Source organism: Anomalospiza imberbis, chromosome 6 (assembly GCF_031753505.1).
Source record: "Anomalospiza imberbis isolate Cuckoo-Finch-1a 21T00152 chromosome 6, ASM3175350v1, whole genome shotgun sequence".
NCBI lineage: Eukaryota > Metazoa > Chordata > Aves > Passeriformes > Viduidae > Anomalospiza > Anomalospiza imberbis.
Window position 1 is genome coordinate 58,314,663 of NC_089686.1, and position 15,287 is coordinate 58,329,949.

The 15,287-nt window shown below is 45.2% G+C and overlaps 1 protein-coding gene across 1 annotated transcript in view; it reads left to right on the plus strand.

Moving 5' to 3' along the window:
* Positions 1-749: 749 nt before the first annotated feature.
* MICAL2 (microtubule associated monooxygenase, calponin and LIM domain containing 2) overlaps positions 750-15,287 on the plus strand; it is a 114,329-nt gene continuing 99,791 nt past the window's right edge. The window contains exon 1 of the mRNA XM_068194658.1: positions 750-877. The gene's annotated coding sequence lies outside the window, so the exon portion shown is untranslated. The remainder of the gene's footprint in view (positions 878-15,287) is intronic.

Genomic DNA, 15,287 nt, shown 5'->3' on the forward strand with positions numbered 1-15,287 from the left:
GCTCAAGTGTGAAAAGGGTCAGAGCTCATGTCATGGCAGGCCAAGGGTCCTGCTCCCTTGCTCTGCCACAGCCTTCTGCAGCACCACTTAGGTGTAGTGACTGTATGGCACATGTCAAAATATTTATGACTGCCTGAGGTTACCTATAAAGTGGGCCTGTTGGGGCTTTAGGTTAGCAGATACGGGCTTTAGCTCATTTGCCCTTTCTGTTGCAGCACTTCAAGTGATTCCTGATTGTTTTTCTTTATTCCTTTTTCATACAACTTCACATCTGCCGTCAGCAAGATGTTACTGTTGATGGCAGTCGGGGAGTTACAGTGCCAGCGCTGCTAGCTGATCTTGAACTTTCTCCCCAGTGGTTTCCTGTTTGCCTCCTGACCGAAACCTTCTTGAACCTGCCGAATATGCGACAACCTTTATGCTTCCTCAACACCAGAACTTCAGTAGCCGAGAGGAAGCGCCCCGGGGTCCCCATGCCGCGCTGTCCCTCGCAGCGCTTCCCCCATGGCAGGTGGGGCCGCTTCGTCCCGCTCGGGGCCCGAAACCACCGGATCGGCCGCGGGAAAAAGCCCCGCAGGAGCCCCGCTCGGGGCCCGAAACCACCGGATCGGCCGCGGGAAAAAGCCCCGCAGGAGCCCCGCTCGGGGCCCGAAACCACCGGATCGGCCGCGGGAAAAGGCCCCGCAGGAGCCCCGCTCGGGGCAGCGGGGGACGCGCACCTTGCGGCGCTCGGGCCGGGCCGGGGCGGGGGCCGGGCCTGGGGCGGGCGGGCCGCGGGCCCCGCCCCAAGCGCGGCGAGCCGCGCCGAGCCAGCGCCGGCAGCATGAGAAGCGGCGCCGCCGCTGCAGCCGCTGGGTCTGCGGGACAGGCGGAGCAGGTGCGGCGGGGCCGGGCAGGGAGCGGGACCCGCGGGCGGGCGGGCGCTGGGCACGGGGGTCCCTCCGCGGGCGGGCGGGAGGGAGCGAGCGCCCCGAGCCGGGCTCTGCTCCGCGGGCGGCGGCGCTCGGGGCCGGGCCGGGCAGTGCCGTGCCGGGCCGGGCAGGGCAGTGCCGGGCCGGGCAGTGCCGAGCCGGGCAGTGCCGTGCCGTGCCGGGCCAGGCAGTGCCGTGCCGGGCAGTGCCGAGCCGTGCCGGGCCGGGCAGTGCCGGGCAGTGCCGGGCCGGGCAGTGCCGGGCCGGGCAGTGCCGAGCAGTGCCGTGCCGGGCCGGGCAGTGCCGGGCAGTGCCGTGCCGGGCAGTGCCGAGCCGGGCCGGGCCGGGCAGTGCCGGGCAGTGCCGTGCCGTGCCGGGCAGTGCCGTGCCGTGCCGGGCAGTGCCGGGCACTGCCGTGCCGGGCACTGCCGTGCCGAGCCGTGCCGGGTTGTACCGAGCTGTGCCCCACTGGCGGGTCCGGATGCGGCGCTCCCGGACGGTGGCACCGCGCTGGCTCGGACGGCCACGCAGGAGAAGTCAAAATAATCTTTTCGCTCTGTGAGTACCCTGCGATTTAGAGAGCCGAGCGCTTTCCGAACGTGTTACGACGCTGGAGTGGGCTATTAGTTTGGACGGGTCATAATGAGTGTGTTAATCAGCGTAACATCCTTCTCTGCACACCTTTTGGGCTAATTGAGAATGGCATCTGCTGAGTTTCTCTTTGCGCTTCGAAGAGTTTGTTAATAGGGATTGTCTTGTCGTGTTCGCTCCGTTTTTCACGTGTAAATTCAGCATGTGACTTGAATTCAGATAGCTGGCTCGTGAAGTGCCGATTGTACGGTTATTTGCCCCTACGCCTGAAAGGTTGAGCCAGTATCAAAAAGTTTTAAGTTCTCTCTGAAGCTTATTGAAAAAGATCTGGAGGTCTCTGTCGACTTTAAAAACTGTTTACAATTGGCAACCTTGTTAGTGTCTTGAGCCAAAATGAGATCCGAGTGTGGAAATGGGACTGCATTTTTGTATCTAAAGATGGTCCCTTGCAGGTCAAAACGGAGGCATGTTGGCAAGGACGGGAAACTTCATGGGAGCGTGAACTTTTTTTTTTTTTTTTTTTTTTTTTCCTTCTTCCCTGCCTTTCTTTCTCTTTAAAGACTCTAAACCTTGCAGTAAGGTGGAGCAGTGCAGTCCTCTGCTGCCAGTCCCAGCTGCGGCGTAGCTGCCCCCTCTCTGACTCTGCTTTTGGTTTTGAGGAAGTTCTTAATCTCTCTGTGACTCAGTGTTCTAATCTTTAAAATGGCTTAATAAGACTTGTCACGCTTGCCTCCCAGGAACATTAACATCTAATTGATGCTCACGAAGTGCCTTGATCTGGGAGAAAAGAGGGCATCTTGCTTCCCTCATTTCGCCACTTTATTTTGGGTGCTAATTATATTACATGGGTGGAAAACAGAATGTCTGACAGCTGAACTGGAATTCGTGTCTGCTGTCATTGACACAGGCACTCTGAGTGTATGCCCACTTATGCTTAGTTTGAGGTGTCTGGATATTTCTCTAAAAACGGCGGGGTTTATCCTTTCTGGAAAGTGCATCTGAGAAATTGCGCTGAAGCAGCAACAGGCTTTTGCTCATAACTCTAGAGATACCACACAGTTTTTTTTTTTTTTTTCTGTATACTATGAGGTCAGTAAAGGTTTTAAGAATTAAAGCTGTTGACTCAACTCTCAGCATGTCCCTGATCTTAAATCTTACTCCGCCTGAATCTTACCTTAGTCTCCGTTTTTGTCCTGTTCTACTTCTCTAGAAATGGAGAAAACATACAAGTTTACAGTTCTCTTCTTGAAAATACAAGCTTTAGAATATAAAATGTATCTTTCAAACCGTTTTACTTGCTGCTCAAAGGAGTAATTAGCCACTTTACTCCCCGTGACTTGAATCTTGCCCCACCTCCTCCTTATCGCTGCTGCCTCCCCCTCGGGCAGATAGCAGAGCCTGCAGCGGCAATAGCAGGGGTCTGGGATGATGGGGTCACCATTAACACACACCAGAAGACATCAGTAGTCATGAACCAGCTGATGTGAGTGGACACCCTGCCTTAACAGCGCCGGCACCACGGGCTTTTTCACCTAAAACTTGGGCTTGCTGAATTCTCAGTCCTTTCCCTGCATCTCGGTTCCTCTGTAGGGCGGGTCCGTGTGCTCGGAGCCTGCTTTGTGACACGGCATTTGACTCCTACGTTGGATTCAGTTCTCCCTTGCAGCATCGTTGCTGCAGTGTTGTCCTTCCCCACTGCTAAATGGACCTGCAGCGTTGATACCTGACAAATACGCCTTCTAAAACGCTGTTTGATGTTTGTTAGTGCTGTTCTTTTCGTCGTACTAGGAAAAATTACTGCAGATGCATCTTCGAGTGTGTGGTGGAGAAATGAAGTTCTGAAGGGAAACTGAAGCGGGCTTCATTCCACTTCCTCTTGCCGTGTGGTCTGCTGCAAGTGATGTGACTTTTCTTGCCCTGTCTGTAAAATCAGGTGGATTCTTAACAAATTAGTATAAAGGAAAGCATATAAAAATGGGAAATCGCCTCTGTTTCACTGAATTTCTTTCTTGTTTGTTTTTAGTTAATTGCCTCAATGTTGCTCTGAAGTTGCATGGCATTACCAGATCCCTGACATCAAGGTGGTGCTGTTTGTGGGGAGATCAGATTTCCTTCAGTTTCGCCTAGAATCTAGATGGATGATCTGAAAAGGCTTTGTTTTTATTAAGATATGCTGAAGCAGGGTTTTCTAGTCTCCTGTTGATATCCCGTTCCTTGTGGAGGTGAGAGAGCCTATGTTTTGGCTGGAGATGTTCTTTAACCATAAAACAGGTTTCTTCATGAGTATGCTTTAAGTCTTTCACCTCTTTTAGCACATACCTTGTGTCTGCTCCAGCTGTCTCACTGCTGTGGTATTTTATAACTAGTACCTTGAAAAGGGAGGAAAAAAGTGAAAACTTTGAAATGCTATATGTTTCCCATTGGGACTCTTCCATGTGGCTGTGCCATTTGTTGTGAATGCTTGGTAACCTGTGTCTGTTTCTTTGCCTCACTGTGATTCCCCTGGTGTCAGCAGAAAAGCTCTCTCTCCTAGTGGAAGAGGCTTTGCTTCTTAAGGGCATGGTGTGTTTTGATTCCCTTAAAATAAAGACAATTTCAGGTGTCTGAAACAGAGACCTGCCTCCCAATGGTCCTTCTGTTTTCTCAGTTTGCTCAGGGCTTGGATCCAGCATCGAGGGAGCTACAGAAAGGCTGAGGGGTTACTTTCTGTGTCTGTGCTGGCAGCCTGGCTTGCATGCATCTGTATAGTAGGTATGTACCTGTATTATGGGAGTTTGGTGTGTGTGAGCAAATTCTTGGCTGCACCTTTCCTGTTCAAGCTCTTTCTGTGTGAGGAGCCCATGAACTTGAAAAGCGCAGCCTCCACTCTGTGTCTGGCAGCTCAGCTGTGCAGGGAGGGCACACTGCTTGTTTCTCATCACTGGGACCAGTTTTAGAGGTGTTTATACAGCAAACTGACTCTTTCAGAAGTGGTATTAGTAGTTCAGGGTACATTAGACTGATTCTGGAAAATATAGATATTCTAAATTAAGGCTATTAAGTGTCCACTGATTCAGTGACTGTGCAGATACGCAGTTAATATTGTATTGTGACACATTCTGAAAATTGCTGTGTTTATTTTTGACCTGGAGAAGATGACTAATGCTTTCATGTATGCATAGTTACATTTACAAGCAAGTAAAAACTTCCCCAAAATTATATTTAGACTCCTAGTTCCATGAAAGGAAAAAAATTCAGACTTGTCCCTAAATCTGAGCTGTGTGTGCTATCAAGCCTTCTTTCTGCTCTGGGCTGATAACCCTGTGTTCCGTGGGAGTTATGTTTTCAGAGGTTTTATTATCTCCTCCAAATTTTTGTGGGCAATTTACTGTGTGCAAGAGCAACCCCATTCTGTGTTAGTAAAGGTAGGTGATACCACAGCACAAATTAGAAAGACGCTACTGCCGTAGCTTATATTTAGTTAAATTCTGATTGTTCTTGTTTCAATGTCCCAGTAACACTGATGTAATTAGGAGAAAACTTGGGTTTGTTTTTTCTTGCTTTTGGCCCCCTAGAGTTGTGATGGCAAAAGGCAGGTGGTTTATGCAATTGTGTGGATTAGATTTAAACTTTTGTTCTTGGCTCTGGCATCTCCTCTGCCGTGCTCTGGAGAAGTAATGGCAGCAGTTTCTCTAATTGCTGCATTCTACCAAGGGGACATTACCAATTCAGATTTTAAAATGACTGTGCCTGGCATTGTGTGTTGTGGAGTTTCAGCTTCCTCAAAAGCAGTTTCTTTGGACCCCTTAGTCCACAATAAATCCTTCTCAGTCCTTTTAAGCTCACAGCTTATTGCCTGTTTAGACTTCAGTAATGCCCAAAGGGGTGCTGCAGTTCATCGTTCTCTATTGCTGCCATCTCTAAGCATCAAAATAGAATTTCTGAAGCCATGTGAAATTTTTGTTGGGAATAAGCAGGGATGCTTTGTAATCAACTTTAAATAGTCCTGTGGTAATTCAACAGACCTTAGACCACCCTTCCAGTACCAAAAGGGGCTACAAGAGAGCTGGAGAGGGACCTTTTACAGGGGCAGGTAGTGATAGTACAAGGGGTAATGGCTTTAAACTGAAAGAGGGCAGGATTAGATTAGCTATCAGGAAGAAATTCTTTGCTGTGGGGGTGGTGAGACACTGGAACCATGATATTTTTATTATATCGTGTTACTTTTAGAAGACTAAGGACATTAAAATACCTGATTCTGGTGACATATTTTGTCATTTTCATACCTGAATAGGTGATTCCTATAGCTAACTGGAAGGCTTTTAAATCTTCCAAGATTTTTTTTCCTAACCTATGATGTGCAAATCATGTATGATGGAATCCAGGAAAAAAAAAAACAAACAAAACCAACAACAAAACAGTTTTATAAACAGCAAAGCAGAAGGTGGAGCAGAAGACAAATTTCCCCCTCTCTTTGAGAAGACTCATGTTTGGCAGATAGCGGAATTCTTTTTTTGCGTGTAATCAGATAAGAGTGTATTGCAAAGACCATAATCTGTGTTATTGGCTGAGGTGAGCCCCATCTGTTAGTGGTGTCAGGGATGTGCAATACCCTTGCCCTCTAAACTCATGCACGCAGGGAGCAGCACAGAAGGATTTACAGAAACAAATGCGGGCTCTGAAGGCAGTTGCTAAAAGCAAAGGGAGGAATTCAGAACGGAATGCAGTGTTCTCTGCTGACACCCTTTCTAGCTGAGGAAACCCTCTGGTTAAACGAGAACTTTACAAGATACTGGGTACTTTTTGGTTTCTGCTTATTCGTAGTTTGACCTCCTTTCATACAGATTCACCTGTTGTACGTGCTTGTAATCAGGCTGGTTTTTTACTGATTGTCTTATGGCACCTTGTGCTGATCTGGGGAATAATTTAAAATAGCAAACGGAGCTGATTAGAAGAAAAAACGGGCTTGTGTTGGGCTTGACTTCGTGGTGGTAAATATGCAGTCAGTGCTAATCACCCCCATGTCATCATTCACCCCAGCTGTGGGTCAGACACAGGATCTGCTTGTGCGCTTGAATTGCCACTGCTTTTCTCCTTTCAGAGGCAGTAAAAGAGTGAGCATCCTGACATAAGAGCTTACTTCTCCAGGTCTCATTTCCATCCTAGGTGAACTCAAAGAACTTCTGATGGAATGTGATATTTGGGCTTGGATAATTTATGTGAATGAGTTCTCATTCAGATCTGATCTCCTGGCCTTCTGCTTGGTATTTGATTTTCCTCTTTCACTGAGTGCTACAAATTCCTATGGTTGCCACCTATGCAGCCAACTGTTTCTGTCAGTTCAGAAAATTGTTTCAGCAATTACATGGCTATAGGGACAGAAGAATATTGAAGTTTGGAGCCATTTTTAAGATTTTGGAGTGTGAATGCAGAGTGTAGGTTCCTCCCATTTCTATCTGGATTTCAAAAAGTAACAGCTGGCACCCCTGTGTACAATATTTGCATTCAGAACATTAATGTGGTTGACTGAGTGCCAGAAACATGCACATGGTTAAGGCTTGGACACAAGCTCTGTGAATATGAACTATTGGTGCATTCAAAAACTGAGTTTGTGAATGTAATCAAATGCCTCTTGCTGTACTTACTCTCAGAAACTCTGCCGTTGCACCAAGTCAGCATTAGGTGTCCCAAAAATGCATTAGGAAGGGTAAAGCTTGTGTAAAGAGCAGTGAACCTGTTCAGACAAAAGAAACCATCTTTCTGTTGTTCTGTTGGGGGCTGTGTATGAGAGGGAAGAAGGGTTAGGGTGGTTGACTTTATTTTCTGGAAGTGAATAGCACACATTTTTCAGCGCACAAAGCGGGTATGACTCTGTTTGTGACCTGCTACCTCATGAAAGTGTCAAGGAGAGGGGATTGGTTTGAATCTGTTGCCTGCACTGCTGGCACACAGCACTGTGTGATGCTGCCCTGTTGCAGAGGCACGCCGTGTGCCACGGTGTATAAATAGCCCTGTGTGGCAAAGGGAGTTGGAGACAACGTGCAAATATTTACTGATGTGCTGGGACTTGTCCTGGGTACCTGGGATCTATCTGCCAGTAGGTATCTGAGCTGCAGCTCAGGGGTGGTGGGTAATGTAACTCTCCCCTGCACCTACTGCAGGGCTGCTCTGCACGCTGCAGGGAGGCACAACCACGCAGTGCCACAGCTCAGACACATCTTATTTGTAGCTGGGATGCTTAGATAGGCAGACAGGAAAATAGGTTAATGTGCACCAGGCCAGCTTTGTGCACATTGTGAGGAAAAGACTGCCTTTAGTATCCCCTGTGGAGTAATTCTGATTACCACTTCACATATCAATTTTCAGGTTAAAGATAGAACAGAACAGAGGGGAACAGCGTTATTCTTCTGGGAGCATTGGTTCTCCCCTGGAGGAGGCTCAGCAGGGTGCTGACCTGGGACAGGGCAGGTTTGTGCTTCAGAGCAGAGTTAGGGTGTCCTGGAGCTGGCAGCCCTGGGAGGGAGATGTGGCTTTGGGAGATGTGGTGCAGCAAGTGCTGGCACAGGCGCCGGGAGCTTGGCAGAGCTAGGTGCTGGACCCTCACTCAGAGAGAAGGATTTCTCTCGCTTTCCTTCCCACCTGGGAATGAAAAATCACAGTAGAGCGTTCACCTCTGTGTATTTATGTGGGAAAGGAGGGTCATGAGGTTTTTATCTCACACTTACCTATGCAAAAATGCAAAGTGCAGTGTTATTTTCTCTCTCTCTGTTTTCTTTTTGACTGAGAAAAGAGTTGTGATTGTTTGCTGAATACATTCACACAGAGGGCTCCAGGACTGCCGAATGCATGCACTTAGAGGGTTCCAGCAGAATTTCTGATGTTATTTCTTGATGAGTGCAGAAGCTTGACATCTTAAAGGCCCTATTTATGCATTTAGATATAGACCACCACATCTATAGCTGCTTCTTCAGCTGCTACCTGATGTAATGATTGATGGTATTAGTAACTTGTGTGTAGAAGCATCTTCAAACTCAGTTATGGAGTCAAAGCATGTCTCCTAATTATTTTGTTTATCAGGCATTAATAGAGACCAAAAAGAAAACTATATGGCTGTTTCAGAGCAAGGTGAGATATTTTTGTGTGTTGTTCACAATACTCTTCCCTTACAGAGGTTAGTCCAAGGTTCCACCTGACACTCAGTAAAATACATTAATAACTTAATGCTGTGTTTGACAGAGTTTCTTGACTCAGCTTTTTCTAAGGCAGCACCTGTATGCATCCTTTACGATAGTCAGGTGGTTCTGCAAAGCAGTGTCGATATGAAACTTCTGCCTTTTGTGGTAAAGTTTTGTGGATTCTGACTCAAAACTTGACAGGATACATGTTTGTGATGCAGTTTGGCTCGTTTGAAATCTCAAGCCAATAGAGTGTTCCAACCATTGGCTTCCTAAAACCAGCTACGTAATTATCTGAGTGTTTCTCTTAGTTCATTGATTTCCAAGGTAAATGCAGGAATGACATACATAGTACAGCAGATTTACATTTGCACACAAGATTTAATTTAGAGGTAAATATTAATGCAGATATATCAGAGTTTTTTTTGCTTTAATAGTTCTTGTGAGCAAAGAACGTGAACCACTAGTTCTCAGTTTTATTTGCTCTACTGAAGTAGCAAAGGCTGGCAGGGTTTTCCTTGCCTCTCTCCCTAATCAGTTGTTATCCAGCCAGCAGGCCAACCCACATGCAAAATTTATTGAAAGTGTGGGCAAGAGAGAGTTACTGGGTCTTCTACAAAGCCAACTTACTTCATGACTTCAGCCAACTTTCCTGCTAGATTTCAAGAGGCATTGTAAGGTTGTGATCAGAGCCTCTGGTGAGTTCATGGAAGCCGTCACTACATTTAGTTTTAATGACTATATCCTCTAATGGAAAAAAAAAAAAAAACCACCTTTGTCATACTAAGAAGCACCTCGTGTTTTGAATCACAATTTTCTACATTTCTTTTGGGTTTTGTCTGTTGTATAATATTTAGCTGGGATATTTTGCCAGTCACAGGGCTGAAATTAAGTGTTTCTTTTAATTTTGGAGGAGGAGGAGGTGAAGTCAAACAGTGTTTTCTTCCTTTTGGCTGATGATTCCATTATGATTATAATGATGATTCTGATTTCTTTGGGAAGAATATCCAGAGGATTGAGCACTTGTCTCTTTTCTGCCAGGTCTGGGGAATTTAAAATGAACGCTCATAGATTATTTTGGACCTCATCGCTAGAAACTAGTATTGACAATGTAAATATTACCTCTCCCAATCAGGATGAAGCAAAAAAAAAAACCAAAAAACAAACATTTACATTAATTATTTAATTACCAAACAGATCTATAGTCACATGGAGAATCTCTGTTAAGTGTATCTGCATTTCCTTTATATTTTTGGCAATGGGATCCACATTTCTGATATTTCTTACTTGATAAAGTTTAATCTTAAAAAGAGTATTTGTAGTCACTGTCCTGTGTGAAGAGTTGTTTTGCATCTTTTGGCATGTTGGGCTTTTTTTTAATTCATAAGGTTTCTCAGATATCATTTGCAGTGCTCAGGCTTTCCTGTATTCACTGATCCATGGGAGGAAAGGAGAAATTACCTTTATTTCAGCTGGGTGGCTGGGTATTGGCATAGCCAATATGTGCTTAGTCATGTGCTGTGCTGATGGCAAGTTTCGCTTGGCACACCCTGGCAGGTGCAGTCCCTCCCCTGTTCTCAGCAGAGCTGTCCTCTCCGTGCTGCAATTGTAGATGACTGGGTTTGTTTTACAGCAGTGACACTGTAATGATAACCTTGCCAATGCTCAGGAGAGGTGGAGACAGTTGAGCTTTTTGCTTGTATAGCATGTTTAAAAATTTCACTAAAGATACTGTGACTTGAAGGTTTTGGTCAGTGTCACAAGGCTGTTGTGAACTTCTGTCAGGAAATGTCAGAGAGGCATTGGGACTTGGGCCAAAGGTTCTTTCTTCCACCAAAATTGTACTTTAATTGCTCATTCAGTTTCTTTGCCTGTTTCTTTTCTCCTCTAAGCCTATGTTCTAGATTATGTTCTTATCACTGTTGACTAAACTTCCAGCAGTAAAATGGTCTGCTTTGAGCTGTGAGATGCACCAGTGAGTGCAGCATTGCAGGGATCAAAAAAATAGGGCATAGGCAAGAGAGGGGAGAAAACCACCTGGTAATTGTGTAGGTAGCTGTTGCTAAAATCTGGGCTTTCTGTCTGGGAGTGCAAGGACGTTGTATTTATTGTAGTTAACCCCAGAAATGTCTGTGCCTGTGCAGTCACAGAGTCTGTCAGAGCTGGGTGCACTCTTCCCTCTGTGCCCAGGGTGTTTCCTCTCCCGCTCCAGGGCTTGCAGACCCGGAGTGGTGAAGCCACATTAACAGTGGCTATGCTGGACGTCCTTGTGATCCTTGCTCCTGCCTGCCGGGCTCTGCCTTAAGCAGATTTACTCAGCTGACCTTTTAACCCGCTGGAGATGATCAGGGCTCTGCCTAAGAGCTGCCAGACCAGACGGGGTGACTCCAGAGTGGCCCTGCCAGGAAAGGTAAAGGAGCCAGCACCTTAGTGCAGCTGCCCCAGCAGCAAGAAGATGGGCTAGAAGGGGCCTGTGCAAAGCTGTCAGCTTCTGTTTTTGGAAACCAACCTCTGCTTGGTGCTGCACTGGCCTGAAAATACTGAGGGGAACTGTTCATGTGTTGCCATACGCTGCCTGCCAAGATGCCTTGGGGAAATGGGCTCTGCAGAAGTCGATTCATAATTAGTTGATATGCTGGTTATTAGGAATCCAATGAAGTGCTGTCTTCTGTACTTTTTTCCTAGCAATCTCCCCTAGACTCTGTTTATATATTCATGGGCAACATCAGGAGGGTTGTAGCAGCCAGCTCAACATCTGTAACTTGTACCTCTTGGCAATTTTTCTAGTCTTCTTTTATGCAAACCTATGGCATCTTTTGTCCAGTGAAGAAAACAGGATTCTAGCACTATTAGCTCGTCCTGTCAATCACAGAAAGCTAGGAATAAACTATTCTGGATTTTGTTGGCTTATGCATTCGGGCGTCTGGTAAGCAAGCCCTTTGTTACCAAGGCTTTTGAGGTTTTTCTCTGTGTTATCTTGTGTTGCTCCCCCGTGCAGGGCACTGGTTGTGTTCTCTGGCAGGACTGGTGCTCATCGAAGGGCAGAGTTGGAAGAACTGCTCTGTGTGGTGGAGGGAGGCAGAATTCTGAGCAGGGAGGACAGATAAACCCTCAAATTAAATACAGCAAAAGTTTCTCCTGTGAAAGGCTCCACATCATTAGTGGCAGCAGGAGTGCTGGGATATATGCTTCCAAGCCAAATCACTGCAATATTCCCTGGATCTGTGTGTGTGGTTTTAAACACAACAGTTTGAGGCAGCAGGTTAATCTGCCTAAAGAGGAGCCTGTTTTCCCCAGACACAGACTGGTCTGACTGATGGGCCCCGTTTGAAAGGAATTCCTGAAGTAGATGGCATCAGTGAAGAAGTCGTGCTCAGTCTGCCTTTGGTAGGAACACGAGGTCTGAGAGCCCTGCCCAGCTGCACCAGGAGCAGCACCAAGGGGACAGGGATGTTCCCAGCCTGTGCTGGGACAGTCTGTGCTGCACACAGGAGGTTCTGGAGGATTTGAACTTAATGTGCTTCGCAGTGCTCTGCACTGGCAGGAATGAGGGCAGGGTAAAACCTCTCGTGTTGTACCTCAAGGAAATGGACTGACTCAGTGACTGTTGCAGTCACTTCCAGACTTCCTTTCATAAAGTTTAGTTTTCTGATTTAGAAATGCATTGCCTGGCATATGAGCTTTTTTTTTTTTTTTTTTTTTTTTTTTTTTTTTTTTTTTTACTCTGGTTACTGGTGTGACTGTTTTCTTTTAAGTAGTATGTATAACTTACACACAAAATAAAGCACTGTTTTTTGAAATTTTTGCTTCCAGAGCTGATGTAAATACCCTTTAATCTTCACCCGAGATTTAGTTTTTATGTTGACTCAATTTTTTTTTCCCCCTTGATGCAGAATGTAAATTGTATCCTTTTGGACTTGGTGTGCCAACTGTCCCAAACTTTTTTATGCGGTGTATCACTGGCTTGTTCTCTTTGGTAATCCAAGTAGCAGTTCCAAGTAATTGTTAGGGGGGGGATAAAATATATTTTAAAAATCCCTGTCTGGGTAGAAAAGCTGAGTTTCTGTGCTGTTTTCATGGGTTTATGACCTCAGAGCCCATATAGTGAGCTCCAAGGATGTCCTACTTTTGAAAGATGGTGCAACAAAGCCTTTTCTGTGCATATGGCTTTTGGGACACTGGTTGTGTTGTTGTTCTATTTAATCACACTGGTAATACAGTATTAGGGCATTAGCCAACTCCTTATTCCTAGTAAACTAAACCTTGATAACTGGAGCATAGATAAAGATCTGGTTACACATTTCAGTGAAATAAAAGCAATACTGTTTACCTGGATGCAGAAGAGAGGGAGAAATCTGTAGTAATATAGAAACAGAATGAAGTTCAAGCCAACATAAGGTCTTGGGCTCAATAACAAAATGTTTTTTTAAAAAAATTGTATTTGTGAAGTGGAGAACTAAACAGTATTTCTTTTGTGAATAGTTTAGATTCACACATTTTTCTCTCCATCCTTTTTCTGAAGGTCAGTTCTCTGTTCTCCTTCTTGATCTCTATAAATTGGGGAAAGTTTGAACTATATTAAGGAACTGTAATGATGAAAGACATCGTCAATGTCTTCAGTTGGTCTGCTTTGTGTAGGTACATTGGATGAATGGATTCTGAGTTTCCTGATCAGCAGCTGGATAAAAAATCCCAGTGTTCTGACTGTTCCCATTCCCCAGCACCTGCTCTTGGCAAAGCAGGCACAGTGAGGAAGGAACGTGATGCCCAGGGGATCAGCAGTGCAGGCTCAGCTAAAGCAAAACCAACTTGACCCAAGATGTTTTCTGCAAACCACTTGCCTTCCTAAATTATTATTTTCTCTAATAAAGCCAGTTCTAATCAGCACCTTGGGCACCAGGCACTCTGTGATCCCCGAACCAGTTAATCCCTTCCCTTTCTGAAAATTACAGGCTGTTTGAGAGTTGGGGCACCAAAGCAGCTTTAGCTCTGTCTTCCTGTAGCTGTAGGAAGAAATGTGATGCCTTATATCTCCTCTGCCCTGAAAACACCACGCTTAAGTAAGCACCATGCCGTCACACATGGCAGCATTTCAGGATCCCCAGTCAGCTGTGGCTGCTCCACGTAACCTCATGTCAGTAGAGGGGAATGAAGCAGCAGCACTGCCTTAAAGCTTCCTGGGTCTGTGTAACATACCTGTGATGGTTTTGCACTTACACAGGCTCAAGTCTTTAAATGCCCTGTTCGCGTTGCCTTTTGGGTATGTGTGTTGATGCTGGCCACAGATGCGTGCTTTCACTGAGAGGTTTTGACTCTTCTGTAGAGTAAAAGGAATGTTAGGACTAGATGACAGTGAGAAAAGTAACCAGCTAGAAAAAAAATCAACATTGTCCTTTGCCTTGGAACTTTAAAAGTACTTCCAATGCTACAGTGTCTGGTGTCTGCCCACTTACATGCAGTGAAATACAGGTACATGATAAAGTAAGTTTTCCAAATGAATGGATGACTAGTGAAGAGCATGATGATAACATCTACATATTACAGCATAGGTCATTCAGTTTGGGAGATGACTGTAAGCAAATGGCCATTGTTGCATAAAAACTTCAATAGAGAAGGTGCAACCACCTCTGACCTTCAATACTGTTGACAGGACTTACACAGAGAAAAACCTTAGGCTGTGTGATGAACAATTACGATGAAGAAGTGTTTTTTTGGTATTTCACAGTTTCTAGTAAACTTTGCTGTGCTGGAGAAGTTGAATTGTAATTTAATCCTGACTATATCTCAGCTTGCCTTGTGAAAACAGTGATGCATTTGTCATCCTTCCTGTTGTTGGTTAATGATGTTCTGTGCTCAGAGTTGTTTTTTTTTTTAAATTTCTTGATGGGACTGCTTCCTAGCATATTACTCTCATGGGTCTTTTTATTTTTTCTTTTTCTGGTGGATATCCCAAAACTAATATTTCAGGATGTATTCTATAGCTTGACAGTGAGGATTTTTCTGCAGCAGAAATGGATTATGTTTTTGTAACTCTCTTGGCATCTTTATTTGGGTTTTTTTTATACTTTGTTTTTCTTCATTTTTTGGGAAGTCTGGGCAAAGGGAGGGTAGAAATTGTCCTGCACATTTTCTTCCAGAAATACTGTTTCTACTTTCAGAAACTATGTCTTTTCCAGTCTCTTCTGGTAACTCTGTGTCCAGTTTATGGGGACAAAAAAAACATAAAACAGCTTTCTTTCCGTTTTTGTCTTTTTATGTAAATGCTCCTTGGAGCAGAGTTTAGTGTTTAACCTAATCTTCTTGTTTCCCATCACCCTCTGGCTGACTTGTCTGGGTGCAGCTTCTCAGTTCTCCACTGCCGTTCAATGGCTGCTTTTTGGTGGTGAATTGGCATTGCTGCACCCAATGAACCTATAATTTGCAACTCAAGACTGCTTTTGGGCTTCTTTGATTCTTTAACTTTGTGGTTTCCATGGATTTCAGTGTGACTGATAACATTAATGCCCCAGTAAAACACAGGAAGAACTGTGTGCTACCTTGTGTTGGAAAAAAAAAAAAAATTACAGCAATGGAATGTGTTGGTTCCTAAAAATGTATGTGTATGCATATGAAATACTGCCCAGAATGTTTC